This window comes from Emydura macquarii, unplaced genomic scaffold (assembly GCF_026122565.2).
Source record: "Emydura macquarii macquarii isolate MOO-44397 ecotype Brisbane River unplaced genomic scaffold, CSIRO-AGI_Emac_v2 contig_3122, whole genome shotgun sequence".
Classification (NCBI taxonomy): Eukaryota; Metazoa; Chordata; order Testudines; family Chelidae; genus Emydura; species Emydura macquarii.
In genome coordinates, this window is record NW_027133259.1 from 7,176,788 (window position 1) to 7,191,083 (window position 14,296).

A 14,296-nucleotide genomic window follows, 5' to 3' on the forward strand; every position below is an offset into this window, starting at 1 on the left:
CTTAGGCCTGGTCTACGCTGCCACGCTGGGTCGACGTGAAATACACTAGTTACATAATGTAATTAGCACATCTCATATCGAGGTACTTATACCTACGCAGCGTGGCATCTTCACGACGCTACGTCAACGGGAAAGCGTTTCCTGTCGAGACTGCCTTCCACCTTTCAAGGAGGTGGACTAATTGAGTCAACCAGAGAGCGTATTCCCATTGACTGAGCGAATCTACGTAGACCCACTCAATTGATGCCACTGCATTGATGACTGCCGCTGTGGCAGTGTAGACATGCTCTTAGATATCTCAGAGGGAGACATAAGCCCACATAATACTACTTGCTGTCAAATGCTATGCTGTGGAGAACATTTCTTCCTGACCCCCAGCCAGTGATTAACCATGAACCCACAGAGCTCATAGCCAATATGCTTAGCTACTCTGTATGCTATTCACTTGATATGAATATATGATCCTTTTCTGGAATCTTTCTGAGTTTTACTCTCTAAGAGCAAACACCACATGTTAAATATATTTAGCATTTTCTCCTCTAGAATACTTTCCTTTAGATGTTAAAATCAGTCACCCCTTTAATCTCAAGTGCTCTCATCCCAGTATTCTGACAGTTTTTCATCCATTTAATGTATGTGGGGAGCATTAACTACATATTGTGTAGCAGCCAGCTAGCTCTATGTCTTAGTTTTATAGTTCATGTTAGAACACATCAGTGCCACCTAGGACACCATAGTTGTCACTTTGCTGCACACCATGGCCACTCAGAATTTCACAGCAACAACAGAGATCCTCCTTCAGTAAATGCACAGGGCTCAGCCACTTGAACTGAAGGCCAGATGACATTAACCACATAGCTTGACACACAGTTAAGCCATTCAGCCAGTATAGGATAGTTGTGCATGTACAAGTCAGTTCAGTGCATTATTTCCTTAGGAAAGCATTTTTCAGAACCTAATCTGAGTAGAAATGTTTTCATGATGCTAAAAAAAAAAGTCTCTTTGGGATTTACACTGTTCCCTCTACCATTGTACTGATACATGTGAAACTAACCTATCAGGTTCAGTGTTGTTCTTCCCATCTTGGTCCTAGGATGTGAGTCCTCTCCTCAAAGGAAACCTACAAAACACCTTCAAAAGATGAGCCTGGGTAGTTAAATTTGTAACTCTGCTGGACACATACAAACCACGGACATAACAGAGACACTGCTTTTATGGCTCATTACAATAGTTTCTAACATACCTTGCTGCTTGCTACGTTCCTTTATCCTATGACTGCTACATGCCCACTTCATTTCAAGTGTTCTCCTACAACATTTTCAAACCCCTTCTGTGTAACAATCTGTCCCACCTTGTATTTAACTTGAACACTCTGGTTACCTTCTCCAGGCCTCAGGAAGAGCTCTGTGTAACTTGAAAGTTTTTCACTTCCACCAACAGAAGTTGGTCCAGTAAAAGATACTGCCTCACCAACCTTGTCTCGGTCTAGTTCAGTAAATCAACTTGGTAAATGAAATGCAAAAAGCTAGATAGCTTCCGAGGTGAAATGTGAAAATAATTCCATCAGAGATTATTAAAAGGTTATTTTAAAGACTTTTTCACATTTCACCTTGGAAGTAATTTAGCTTTTTGCACTTCATTTGCTAACTTGATTTACTGCATTGTGCACTGTTATATATTATATAATATCTATATAATAACCAAATACAAGGAATTAGTACAGCAACAGAAACAAACCAAACTTAAGCAAAAAGCTGCTGAACTAGGAAGAGACGAAGAGCAGAGGCCATTATAAAATCCACTCTTTTTATCCCTATGCAAATGTTAATTACTGCAGATGATGTCTTAGAAAACTGTAAGTGCTAGACACCCCGGAAATAGAGTAGACAAAAGGGTATTGTGTGGTCTTCATTGAAGACAGAGGTGAAAGATACTGGAAACTAGCCATTTGTTGGCTATGCAAAGCAAGGTCTAACACTCAACCTGATGGCATCCATATGTCTGTCTCTCCCCCTCCCAGACAGAAAGAAAAGAAAGTAGGGGTGGGGAGAAGAAAGAGATGGGGGGTACATCTTGCTCCTGGCATAGAGGGAGGGACTGGTGAGGGTTACAGGGAATGCCTGAAATCGAAGGTGTGGGAGAGTGGCACACAGGGAGCTTGTGGAGAATGAAGGGGTTTTGGATGTGAAATTCACTCAGCCCTCAGACACAATAAAGTGTATGACCCTTTAGTTATAATGAACACTTTGTAGATCTACAGTATAGCTCCTGCATTTGGCTTCTAAATTAAATACCTTAGAAGTAACTTCTAAAAAGTGCAGCCTGCCTTCTAAAATAGCTCTGTTATTAACTGGTTAGACAGACTGCTCTGCTGCCTATCTGACCAGAATGTCTTAAAGTCCAAAGGAGGGTTCTTGAGGTTATGGTGAATTGATATGGCAAAAATGTTACCTGGATGTGATTGAAATGAATACAGTGCACAATATACAGTTATCTTTTTTTCTTTAGTAAGACTATCCCCAGTTCACTTTTCAGTTAAAACGTTTTATTAGGAAATGTTTAAGCACAAAACAATAAAGCGATAGTCAGGGTTCAAAAAGCATAGCAATACAGCATCCGGGGATGACACGCAGTGGGGGGGAATGGGGGCTGATCGAGGATGAGCTGTGGGCCGTGGGAGGGGCTGGGGGTGTGGGGCTTGAGGGTTGCAGGAGGGTGTGTGTGGGGGAACGCTATCCAGCATGGAGGGAGCGTCTCTGGGGGGCATTGCCAGGGAAGGCGCGTGAGTCCATGCGTGGGGGTGGAGGTCTGGGGAGTACCGTGGCGTACAGGGGGATATGCGGGTTGGGGGACGCTATCCATGGTGGGGGGATCCCTGGGAGGTTGAGGAGGGAGGGTCCCTGGGGGGTATTTGTCAGGGAAGGCAAGTGGTCCAACTTGGTTAAATACTAAGGACAAAATCCTGTTTGCTTTGTGTCTGAGCAGTCCCATTAAAATCTTGAGTACTTATTGTGGGGGAAATAAGTAGGATTTGACCTGAAGTCATTACAGAGGGTGCAAGAAACTAAGGTCTAGGTACAAACTGGAAAAGGTGTTTTGAGTAGAGATTTGAAAAGAGATTTGAATTGATACACAAATGTTGTTCTAGGTAGTGGGAGCTGTAAAGGAGAAGACTCCTGCACTTAAAATCAAGAGACTGTGAAATGATAGAGAGCAGATTGATAGTCAAGGCAAGCAGAATCAAAAGCACAGATGAAGGTTTCAGCAGCAGTGGAGTTAAGACAGTAAAATGGAACTTGCTCAGCTTTAGCACTCCCCAATTGTCTGTTGAGAGGAAGAAAACAAGAAACACACCCACTCCTCCCCCTGTGGAAAAGGCTTTTTAGCCTTCACAAGATGGAGGAGGAGAACTGAGTGCTGCAGTGGACCTGGGCGTGGTGTGGAAGCCAGCACAACTCCTGTCCACAGAGACAGATGGTCATTCTGGTTAAAAATGCTGCCATGTTTCTTGTAGTAAAATGACAGTTTTTTACCCTGCGGGTGAGTGGAACAGAGTGAGGAGAGCAGATTCATCTGGACAGAATAGTCAGTTCCCTAACCAAAAACGTCTGTCTCATAAGGCGTCTTCAGCAAAGCTGCTGTCATCAGCTGCTCTTGGTAGTTGTATTGGGGAAGGAATGATATAGAAATACGAGCCTTGTTCACAAAAGCAAGGCTTGAGGTAGCTATTTTAGATAGCATTTCTGCTGTTCAGCAAAGGCTGCTGAGACGCAGGAAAAGTGGAGATTAGATTAATGTTTTTCTCCCTTTTTTGCATGTCAACATCTAGCCAGTCTGCTTTTCCCATGAGACGCAGTACAGAGCAGAGCGCGCTGTGTTTACTGCAACCCCCTACTGGTAAAGAGATCCAAGAAGGGAGATCAGTGGAATGGCTTGTATTTCTTTTCATAGAGCCCAAGTGGGGGAGGAGGCGCATTCATGAAAAAGGGAGTGGCTTCAGTAGGTCCCCCTTCCTCCCCCTTCCCCGCCAGCGTGGATTAAACTGGGACAAAGAGTAGCGTTTACACTGTGCTGATGCACGGTATTTCTCCATTTTCCTTTTGTTCTCTTCAGAAACCCTCTTTTCTCCCCTCTCCTCTGCAGAATGTCAGATAAAAAGCGTGGAGGCTGGGTGGGGTGACTGAGAGGGAGTGGGGACAGTTTATGATAGCATATCAAATCGAAACTCTTTAATGGCATGACAAGCCGTGCAAGTGTTGCTAAAGTATATAAATGATAGTGACAGAGAGGAACTGTATAAAGGAGGCTTAGCAGATTGAACATTTGCCCAGGAGAGAGCTTCGTAAAAAGATACCAATGGGTTTCGTCCCCTATGCCTGTTTGGTGGTTTTGTCTATTTCTGATTTGGTGGCAAGTTGCTACATAGGAAAGACACAAATAGCACTGTTCCTAAAAGCAAAGTGCTTGGGGGTGGGAGGATGAAGGTTTTGTTATTCATTTCCCATTCCCTATCTCTGGATGGAATTTCTCTCCTGTAGGGAGCAGAAGGGAGAGGGGAACATGGCTGCATTTTTGGTAAGCAGCAATTTTGCCTGTAAATAAAACGCTGATTCCATTCAGTCTGGTCCCAATCCTGCACTCATTGATATTGCTGGGAGAGGATCCGACTTGCTGTTCAGTAAAGGAGGAAGAGAAACAGGAGGGGGAAGTTGAAAGTGCTGCCTGCCTCGAATAACTGCATCCTTTGTGGCTGGTTTCCTAAAGCTTCCTGGTGTGGTTGTGTATAGGTTTTACTAAAAGAATGCAGAAAGCCCTCTGCTGTTGAGAGTTGAGATCGGTCAACATTTAGTTTTAGGGTTTGGCTAGACTAAGATTAAAAATGTTTTTGCTTTTTTATGTTAGCTAAACTGTTAACTAACATATTTTCAAATGTCTGTAGACTGGGCAAGTTGTACTTTAACATGTTAGCTGGCTGAGATGAACTCCAGGAGGGGTTTTAACACCTACTAAAATACAGCTTGACTGGTCTACTCTCCAGATTTAAAATATTTTAGCTAATGTTTTAAAAATACACCTTTTACTCTAGTCTAGGCATACCCTTTCAAATAGTGTCATTTAGACTGTCTTCTCCCCATACCTATGTGAACATCCGGACTCATTCCACAAAGGAAAAGGGATAGATGGCATTTGGGTCCAGACTTGACTCAGTGTGTCTGCATATTTATACCATGCCCAGCATGATGGCAAGGGGGCGCACTACAAAAACCTTTCTTTGAATTTTCAGAGCACTAACTATCACAGAAAATGGCAGCTGCTCTCTGACAGCTAGTTGTTTTTTCATTATGTGGTTCTGTACAGTTATTTCATATACAGATACATTACATTTATGTAGTAATGTTAAGTCCTTGCGTTGAACTGGGGCTGTAGGATGTGTGTGATTGTAGTAGAGATGGACCTGAATTTTATGATTGGAACCAAACTAGAGTCTAGTTGATAATAGATACTATTTTATGGTATTATAAGAAGATTTGTAGTGTTCAGAGGAATTTTAAGTTCTGAGTCCATCATATGAAGTCTTTGTATTATCTGATGGAGTCTTTGGTAAATTGTGTGGTAATTTGAGTTTGACAAGGAGAAGTATGCTGTTGTGGTTAAAGCACTTGACTAGGAGTTAGGAATCCTGGGTTCCGTTCCTACCCTTGCCACAAACTTGTTGTCACCTTGGGTATTCATTCAACCTCTCCGTGCAGGCTTCCTCCACTATTCACAAAAGAAGCATGTGGGGAAATTAAAGATACTGACCTCCCTCATGCAGATGTTGTAAGGCTTTATTAATTAATGTCTGTAAAGCACTTAGCTCCTTGGAAAGGAGGAGCTGTAGAAGTGCATGTTGTTCATAATCTTATCATGTAGATAAATAAATAAACAGGAAGTGTGATAGAGCGCAGCTCCGTGAGCCCGGAAACCTAAAACTCCAGCAGAGATAGGGGAGTGGATAATGCTGATTTACATGTGTACTAGCTCCACTTTCCAATGCCTTAGTGCAGTTGTGGGGTAAAGGCCAGGATGGTTGGTGTTGGTGAGGGTGCCTGTGGCAGGGGATGGGCTGTGTGTCTGTGCACACCTTAAAGATGTCACTGCCATTTTTATAAGAATAGGATTTCCCCCAGTGTAAACTTGGGGAACTTGGCAAACTTTCTCTTCGTCACCACTGTGATGTGGAATACCACGTATCAGTCAGTCTCCACTCTCTCTCTACAAGTAGTGGTGTTCCTCTGCACACAACTTGCAATATACTCTAGGCTAGGAAGACACTCAAGATGAATTGCTTAAGTTTCTTCAGAGAAGTGAGAATGCCATACAGCCCCATCCATCTGACAAACACATGGATGATAGAACCCACACCAGCATTCTAATTACCTTCCCAACCGATCTGTGGGGTAGCATATGGGAGCAGTAGCCCAAAACTGCAGTTTGCTGTAGGAGGCTTTGTGCCCCTTCCTGAATGCCAGAAATGTTTGTCTTCCATGTAGCAGATTCTGAGGCTTTGTCAATGGGAGAGCTGGGAAAAGCGAGAGGTTGCAGTTTGACCCTGCTATTCTAGTTACACAAATTTTTCTCCGTATGTAATATTTTCACAGGAATGTAATGCTGGTGAAAGGTGCTGGATCAGCAGCCTCAGAGATTGAACTCCTCTATCCACAGGACAGGTAACAAACAGGCACCAGTGTCAAAGTTCTCCCTCAGGGCACACAGCCTCACTGCACCTCACCCCCTGACCTGGAGCGACCTTCCTTAAGATCAAGAGGGGAGTTTGGTCTCCGTGGCCTAGTTAGTCCAAGGCGTGTCTGCTGAGACTGCCAGTTGTGGTGGTGGTTTTTGTGATGCCTGCTTGAATTTCTGATTGTATGTTCTCATGAAGGAGACTGATTCTCTATGGTTTATTTCTCTAGGTTTTGTGAAGCAGCAAGAGATCTTCCTTTCCCCTTTACGGGAACACTTTTCTCTCTCCATTACCCTCTCGATGAAGGGAAGAGAGAACAGAGCTGCATAGGTGTGGGACGACAGCCTGAGTTCGAGATGAGATGATAGCAGCCACAATGTTTGTAACATGAAAAAGCTAAATTAAAGTGTTGTGAAATGTAACTCACAGGAGTGTGAGGTTCTTTTCAGATGCTGCTTCTCTGCAAACCCATTATTCTCTTCCTCTCTCCAGTGACTAATTTTTCAAAGTCTCAGCTGACTTCAGAAATGTGGTGACCTGACAGCACTGGTACAGTGAAGATAGAAACCTATAGCTAACTCCAAATTCTCAATCCTGTATCTTTAAAATATCTTATATTTCCCCAGCATGTTTCATTCTGAAGGGTGCCAAAACACTTTATAGGTTGGGCATGGGATAGAGTTGTGATGAATTTACTTTCCCAAATGCTTTAGAAACCAAACATCAGGTCTTAAGTATTTTATCAGATATCTGATATAAATCCAGATAATGAGATAAAATGTGTTTATTTCAGCAGAGTTTTAAAAGGAAAATCAATAAAACCATAATACAAAACATATCATAATACCTTGCACTGGGGATCAACAAGGCATAGCAACTGTTATGAGGTCCACATCTGAAAGGAATGCTTACAAACTGCTAGTCAAGCATAGATGGCAGGTGGAAGCAGACTGCTTTCATCTAGATTTTCAGAAGCATACTAGGACCAAATGTGTGCATGGTTTGATAGGAATTATCGTACTGAAATACCTTTGCAGAGCTTTGTTACAGGCTGGGGTAACACTAAATAAAAATGTACTGAAGTGTGGAACTTATTAGAGTGCCCCAGCAATTTGATCAGGGGCCCAAAACAAAGATCCTAGGTGATTGAAACTGACTAAATAGTCATCATTCTCTGTGAATTCTTTAACTCATCTCTGTACTGCACACTGGTCCACAATTCTGTTTCTCCGTGATCCTTTGTATTTGTGTTGGAATTTGAAAGACACTATGCTCCCTGGGCGATCCTTTTCCAGGGGTCTGTTTTCGGTCAGCATTTGGATCACTTGACTGTTGTGTGTACAATCTGGGACTGCTTTACGTTGTTGTGGTCATGAGCTGCTGTGGCTTCATACAGCTTGTTGTCTTCTGCTGGATGAGATTTGACCAAGGAAAACTACCATCATATTGCTCGATGCATGATGAGCAGCACAGTCTGAAGGAAGAGGCATCGGGTAAGATGTTCAGGCTCTGTTCTTAGCTCTGCCATGGATTTGCTGTGTGATCTCAAGCAAATTGTTCAATATCTTCATGCCTCAGTTTCCTCTTCTGTAAAATGGGGGTAATTACACTTGACTACCCAGGTGAAGTACTTTGAGGTCTATGGATCACTTATTCTGTCCAAAAAATACTGTTTCATTAGCTGATTATACATATTGAATGTCCATCCACAGAACTTCACACTATCAGGGCATTACACAACTAAACCATTAAAAAAAAATCCATCAGCAGATTTGTGCACAAATTTAATGAGTGTTAAATTATATACAGTAGCACTATAGATATGCCTGGGCCTTTAAGACTAAGATATTACTGTTCATGCTTCCATGAGTTTAAGACTACAACTGCCCTGCTTTGTCCACGCGAGGCTATTAACATGTACTAGCCAACATATGGGAAGAAAACAATGTTTTTCTGGTAAAGACAAGGTCCTGAAGAAGAATACCATAGGATCTCTGAGTGAAGGTCCAAAGATGGCTGCTCCATTTGTACAGTGCCTCTTGCACCAGGATTAGCACTTAACACAGATTTGGGGAAGAACGTCCCTTACTAAATCAGTAACCCACTTCATTATGTGGCTATCCCTTAGATCAGTGGTTTTCAGCCTGTGGTCCACAGATCCTTGGGGGGGGCCACAGACTGGCTAAGATTTCCAAAGGGGTCTGCATCTCCATTTGAACATTTTAGGGGTCTGCAAATGAAAAAAGGTTGAGAAGCCCTGCCTTAAATATACCCTCCGAGTATTGACCCGTTTCAGTTGCACTCAGTGAATGAAATTTTCTCTCATGTTTGCCTTGAGGTGATATGTGTCAGGATGTACTAATGAGTCAGTGTAGTGAAATCTGTAGCCAGCTCTCTGACTTAACCAAATAAACCTTTGCAATACACATCAAAATAATTTTCTCCCTTGAGACAGTGGCTTCTGTACACAACTTGGCTATAGCACTCACAACCTGCTGGTGTAGAACTTTGACTTCTGGGGTTATTTGTGCCTCTTATTCCTGGTTTCTGTGTGTTAATTAAACGTAAGTGGAAGCTAGGAATGTGATTAATATTCAGCTGAGTCATTATACCAGAATCTGCAGCTATTCTGTGTTGGAATGTATACCCAAAACAACATCCTCAAATACCAATATTAAGAATGGCTGCCACCATAGTGTGGTGGCTGTTTTAGTTTAATTGCAGCTTCCTTGGAAATAATTTATCTGGGACTTGCCCCATTGGTTTCCTGCTCCTACCCAGTAGCCCTACTTGCTCTCTGCAGTCTGGTTTCAGCTGCCTGCTTTCCCAATCACACAGTGGCTTATTTGTATTTGTTATTCAGTGGCTATTGACAGCCACTCTTTGGTATTCAAATGAATTCTGCAAAGGCCTATTTGGTCGTTTTTCTAGTGGAAAAACAGATTTGTTTAGACATTAAACATTCCCTTGTAGGAATGTGAAGCCTGAAAGCAGCAGCACTGAACAGCTTAGCCAGTAAAGTGAAATGGAGCTGTCTGTCTAGGTCCACTGCCAACATGGAGTGGAGTAAGGGAGGTCAGAGCACTGCATCAGTGCTGAGAAAAGTAAGTGAGACCATGGCTTCGGAGGAGATTCCCTTGTGATCTCTCCACCCTTTCCTTGCTACTTGGTTCTCAAATTTTCATTCTGCCGACTCCCACAAGGAACTGGTCAGCCGTAGGTCAAGAGCCACTCAGCTATGATGTGTTAGAATAAATGAGTGCCAACTGCTCCATCTTACTTGTGTTCTTTCCTTGGCTAGGGAGGGAATTACAACCGTGGCCCATGCTATGATATTTGAGAATTCCTGGTATAAGCAGTTCTGTTGCACTCCTGAATCTACCCAGCTCTTCTTTCTCCTTCAGTGGAAGTGTGGGGTTTGCATGCTGGCTACAGAGCTGGAGCCCTTGTTATAAACAACTCTGCTTAGCATAATGGGGTGGAGTGGGGATGGCGATCTTGATAGCACAAGCATTGGAAAAACACTGATTGGCTGGCCTGTGATTCCCAGCTATGTATGAGGTAAGCAGCTGTACTTTGACCCCTGTCCTTTGCTTTTCTAGGTCAATCCTCTTCCTCCCCAATCTCCCAACACTTGGCTGCCTTATTTTTGGCTCTTTTTTGATAGCTATTATAAGGAAGTATTGTCTGTTAATTAGAGCAGGGTCTAGGAAATCAGAACAGTGGTGTTGCCTTTCATTATATGCAACTGCCTTATATGATCTTGGGCAAGTTCCTTAATGCCTTGTCTTTGTTTTCTTCTGCTGTAATGTGGTGATGATAATACCCCCCTTGTGAGTGTGTGGTTGATTACACTGGGCAGTGAAAGGTCCTCAGTAGAACTTCCTTCAGGAGAAGCAATTGTGGCCACTCCATGTTTTGCTCTATGGCTGTTGCTCTTTGATGCAGTTCAGTTTTAAAAAAAAAATTCTGTTGGGTTTGTTTTCTTGCAATGCTCTTAAAGAGGTTGGATCAAGAGAGATGCCGGCTGCAAAGTCTGCTCCACTCTCTTCTGTGATGTAAACTGCTATAACAGCAACCCTAACGGGGCTCTCTGTTACCGGGAAAAAGCAACAGTCCTGTTTTAAGGCATAGGATGAGGAGATTTCTTTGAACCAAACCTCCTAGCTTTTTAGAGGGTTTGCTTGTTAATATTCTAGAGAATAAATCGGGGGGGATATAGGAAAGGCATTGTGGTCTAGTGGCTAGAGGGAAGGGCCACAAGACTGGTACCTCTGGGTTCTTTTCCTGGCCCTGCCACTGACTTACTGTGTGAGCTGAGGAAAGTCACTTGACATCCTGTGCCTCAAACTTGCAATTTTATAGATGGAGAAACTATGAATGTGCCCCTCCCAGAGTTCTGTGACTCTAACACCTCAGTGTTTGTGAAGCACTTTGATATCTGTGGGTGGTAACCAAGGGGCCAAGGCAGGGTCGGGCCAGTTCCTATGAGGATCATACCGTGCACAGTGCATCAGAAGATTAATCACTTTTTCTTATCTAGCACTCCCTACCCTTGCTGATGTTTGCAGTGATTGGGCATAGCTGCAAGTAAAAGACCGACTACTACACTTGCTCCTGATGCACAGCTGGTCAAGGGGAATGATGGTCATCAGTCTCTGGTGGTCTTAATCCAGCTCCTAGCAGATCTGTATCGCTGATCTCACTCTTCCAAATGAATTGAGTTTGTTCCCCCTCAGTCTCCCCAAGAAACCAAGTTAATTTGACTTTCAGTAACACCTTCCAGCTGAGGATCTCCTAAAGCAAAGAAATAGCTCACACTATTTCTCTTTGGAAGGTAGGTCAGTATTACCTCTGCGATGTTTCCTGGGGGTACGCAGGCCTGTGAGGCACCTCGGTACACCTGCCTATAGTCGGAGGATGCCTTGTCTGCGTGTGCCATGGGTCTTCTTCCAACTCTATCAGCCATGGGCACCACAAGCCCTCTGCTGTAAGCGTCACAGGCCCAGCTGTCATTCTACAGATTAGCAATGGGCACAAACCAACTCACAAGCCCGTCGAGTGTCTCCCTGGAGTGTCTTTGCCCCTGGGCCCCAAGACACTGCCACTCTTCACTGATTCGCTGCTTCCAAAGGAACAGTACACCCCAGCTTACCAATTCTGTCTCAGATCACCACTCCTTTTAACAGGCAGCACTTGGATTCATTTACAGTGAAATCAAGTATAAGTTTATTTAACAAAGATAGAGATTCAAGTAATAGCAACTAGAAGTATTGGAAACAAATGGTTACATGAAAAACAAACTCATAACACACAGTGTAGAACCTAGACCTAATTAACAAGATTCTCTCATCTTGTGGAATATTGCTCACCCAAAATCCTGAGAGTGTTTTACAGCCAAGTTGGCTGTGATACTTCTTGCATGAAACAGGTGCGCTGTCAGCTGGCCTGAAGGAATCCGTGTTTCCTTACACCCCAAGATATATGTGGAAAGTCCTGTGTCTTTATTCATAAACGGGACACCTCCTGCTGTTTGTTTCATCTTGTAGATTTCCTTTCTTGTAGATTTTGCAATCTGGCAATTCATATGTGGCTCTGTATGGAAACAGATATCCAGCGTGAGGCAGACAATGCACAATATCCAAATAGCTAGACGGGATAGGTGTCTGCCCCCTGCCTGAAAGGAATGTTTCTCAGGTACGTCACATCCTGGTGACCTGCCTTAACTTGAACATACTTTTCAGTCTAAATGCATAACTCTTTAAATATTATCTGTATATGCATTTCACAATGATTATGACGACCACTGGGCTACTGGCTCTCCATAGTGACCTCACATGCCATCTTTTGGTGATTTATTATGTATCTATCTGACCCAGGGGATCCCCATAAATCCCTGTGCCCTCTGCCAGTTGGCACCAAGGGATCCCTGGGTCACAATCCTCATTGTATAGATCAAGTGTTTTACAAGTCTGCTTAGAGCATAAGGAGTCTGAGGGGAGTCTGAGTCCCTGGGGAATGCAGACATCTGCTTTATTGCAATGTGGGTTGGGGCATATCACATTCCCTTCTTTCTATTTAACAGGGAACTTTCCATTGACTGTTCTCCTAGCACCCCACAAACATCCACCCCAACATGGTATATGTTGTCTATGCCTCCTCCCGCTTTTCCCCCTCCTCCGGTGGAATTGAAGTCTCCTCCTGCCCCTCTGGGACAGGAGAGCAGTTTGAGACATAGGTGCTTGCAGCTGGGATGGGGGCGGGGAACAGATTTTTTTTATGCTGCCCTGGGTCAAGAGGGGAGCAGTCGATCCTGCAGGGTGCTGTGTGCCCTCGATACCTGCTGTCTTAAAAGGGAAATGAAAGTGCTAAGCACCTCATAGGATCAAGCCCCTGGATTCTTGAGTGTACCTGGAAAGAGAGAGAGACTATTTTACTAGCAGCCAAACTGCAAAATTACATCACTCCTTTTAATTATATTTCCATCTCTTCCCTTTAGCCTGAGTAGCTCATGTTTAATCTCCCCGTAGTCTGTGTCCCTTTGAACTCAGCAGCCCTGTGTTTTGTTCATGTGGAATTGGGGAGATTGTAATTTCCCTTCGCGCTGGGGGTGGGGGTGCATGTTGCTTTGGTTGAGCTGTTTTTTATTTACAGGTTGTTGTAAGTGTCCTTGAATAGATGTAACCCTTAGGAGGCAGAGCAGTTCCACAGGCAGCGACTCAGTGAAAGAGGTTGGTGAGGAGGGCTTTGGAAGCAGGGGGTGCTAATCTGGAGTGGGGGAAGCTTTTGATCAGCAGAGAGAGGTGAGATTCCTGCCCAGAGCAAGTCTGACTCTTTCATTATTCCCACTGTCCTCAGTTTTAGAATCCTCCCAGTCACCTGGATGTGGGCTCTCCTCATCCACACCTCCCTCAGCTAGTCACCAACCATGGGCTCCTCCTAGAACCAAACTTCCCTGCTATTCAAAAACCAGCTCCTGCCTTCCAGACATGCAATTCTCCCCATTACCTGCTCAGCCTTATGCTGCATAAATCCTTCCTCCTCAGCACTTCGGCAGGGATCCCTGCTGGTTAAGATAGCAGTGCATTGCAGAGCTGTCTGAGGGGGGAAGGATGCTTTCACAGAACCTGCCTGTAATGCACTTATCTTTCTTTCCTGAAAGCACGGTATTTATTCCCCCAGATAAAGTCTATTAAAAGCACTTGCAGTCACTTTAACTAGTATTTGCACTATGTCTACAGGGCTGAAAGACGTGAACCTGTTTTCTACAATTGTCTCTAATTGTGGGTCCCCAACTTGAGACACCCATGCCCTGATTTTGTCGGAGGGGCTGAGTGTCCATTAATATCAATTGGCACAGAGGATGCTTAGCACCTCTGAAAATCAGGCCTAAAGATGCCCCCAAGTTGGACATTCAAAAGCAGCGGCACTCCAAATCAGATGTCGTTCTGAAAACCTGTGCCTTGCTCTTTACTGTTGTCATTGTGTTTAATATAGCATATGGGATAGAAACAAGAGTCAGACTGCCACATCTCAATGGGCTAAATTTATCCCTGGAACAAGTCAATTGAT

General features: G+C 43.8%; 1 protein-coding gene across 7 annotated transcripts in view; it reads left to right on the forward strand.

Moving 5' to 3' along the window:
• Positions 1–7,146, forward strand: part of RIMKLB (ribosomal modification protein rimK like family member B) — a 74,710-nt gene extending 67,564 nt beyond the window's left edge. For 4 of the 7 annotated variants that reach the window (XR_010916797.1, XR_010916799.1, XR_010916798.1 and 1 more), the window contains 2 exons: positions 6,642–6,710; positions 6,954–7,146. The gene's annotated coding sequence lies outside the window, so the exon portion shown is untranslated. Of the gene's footprint in view, positions 1–2,724; positions 2,783–2,941; positions 3,541–4,068; positions 4,576–6,641; positions 6,711–6,953 lie in introns of those variants that run through there. The other 3 variants (XR_010916803.1, XR_010916802.1, XR_010916801.1) reach the window with 3 other exon arrangements.
• Positions 7,147–14,296: the final 7,150 nt, after the last annotated feature.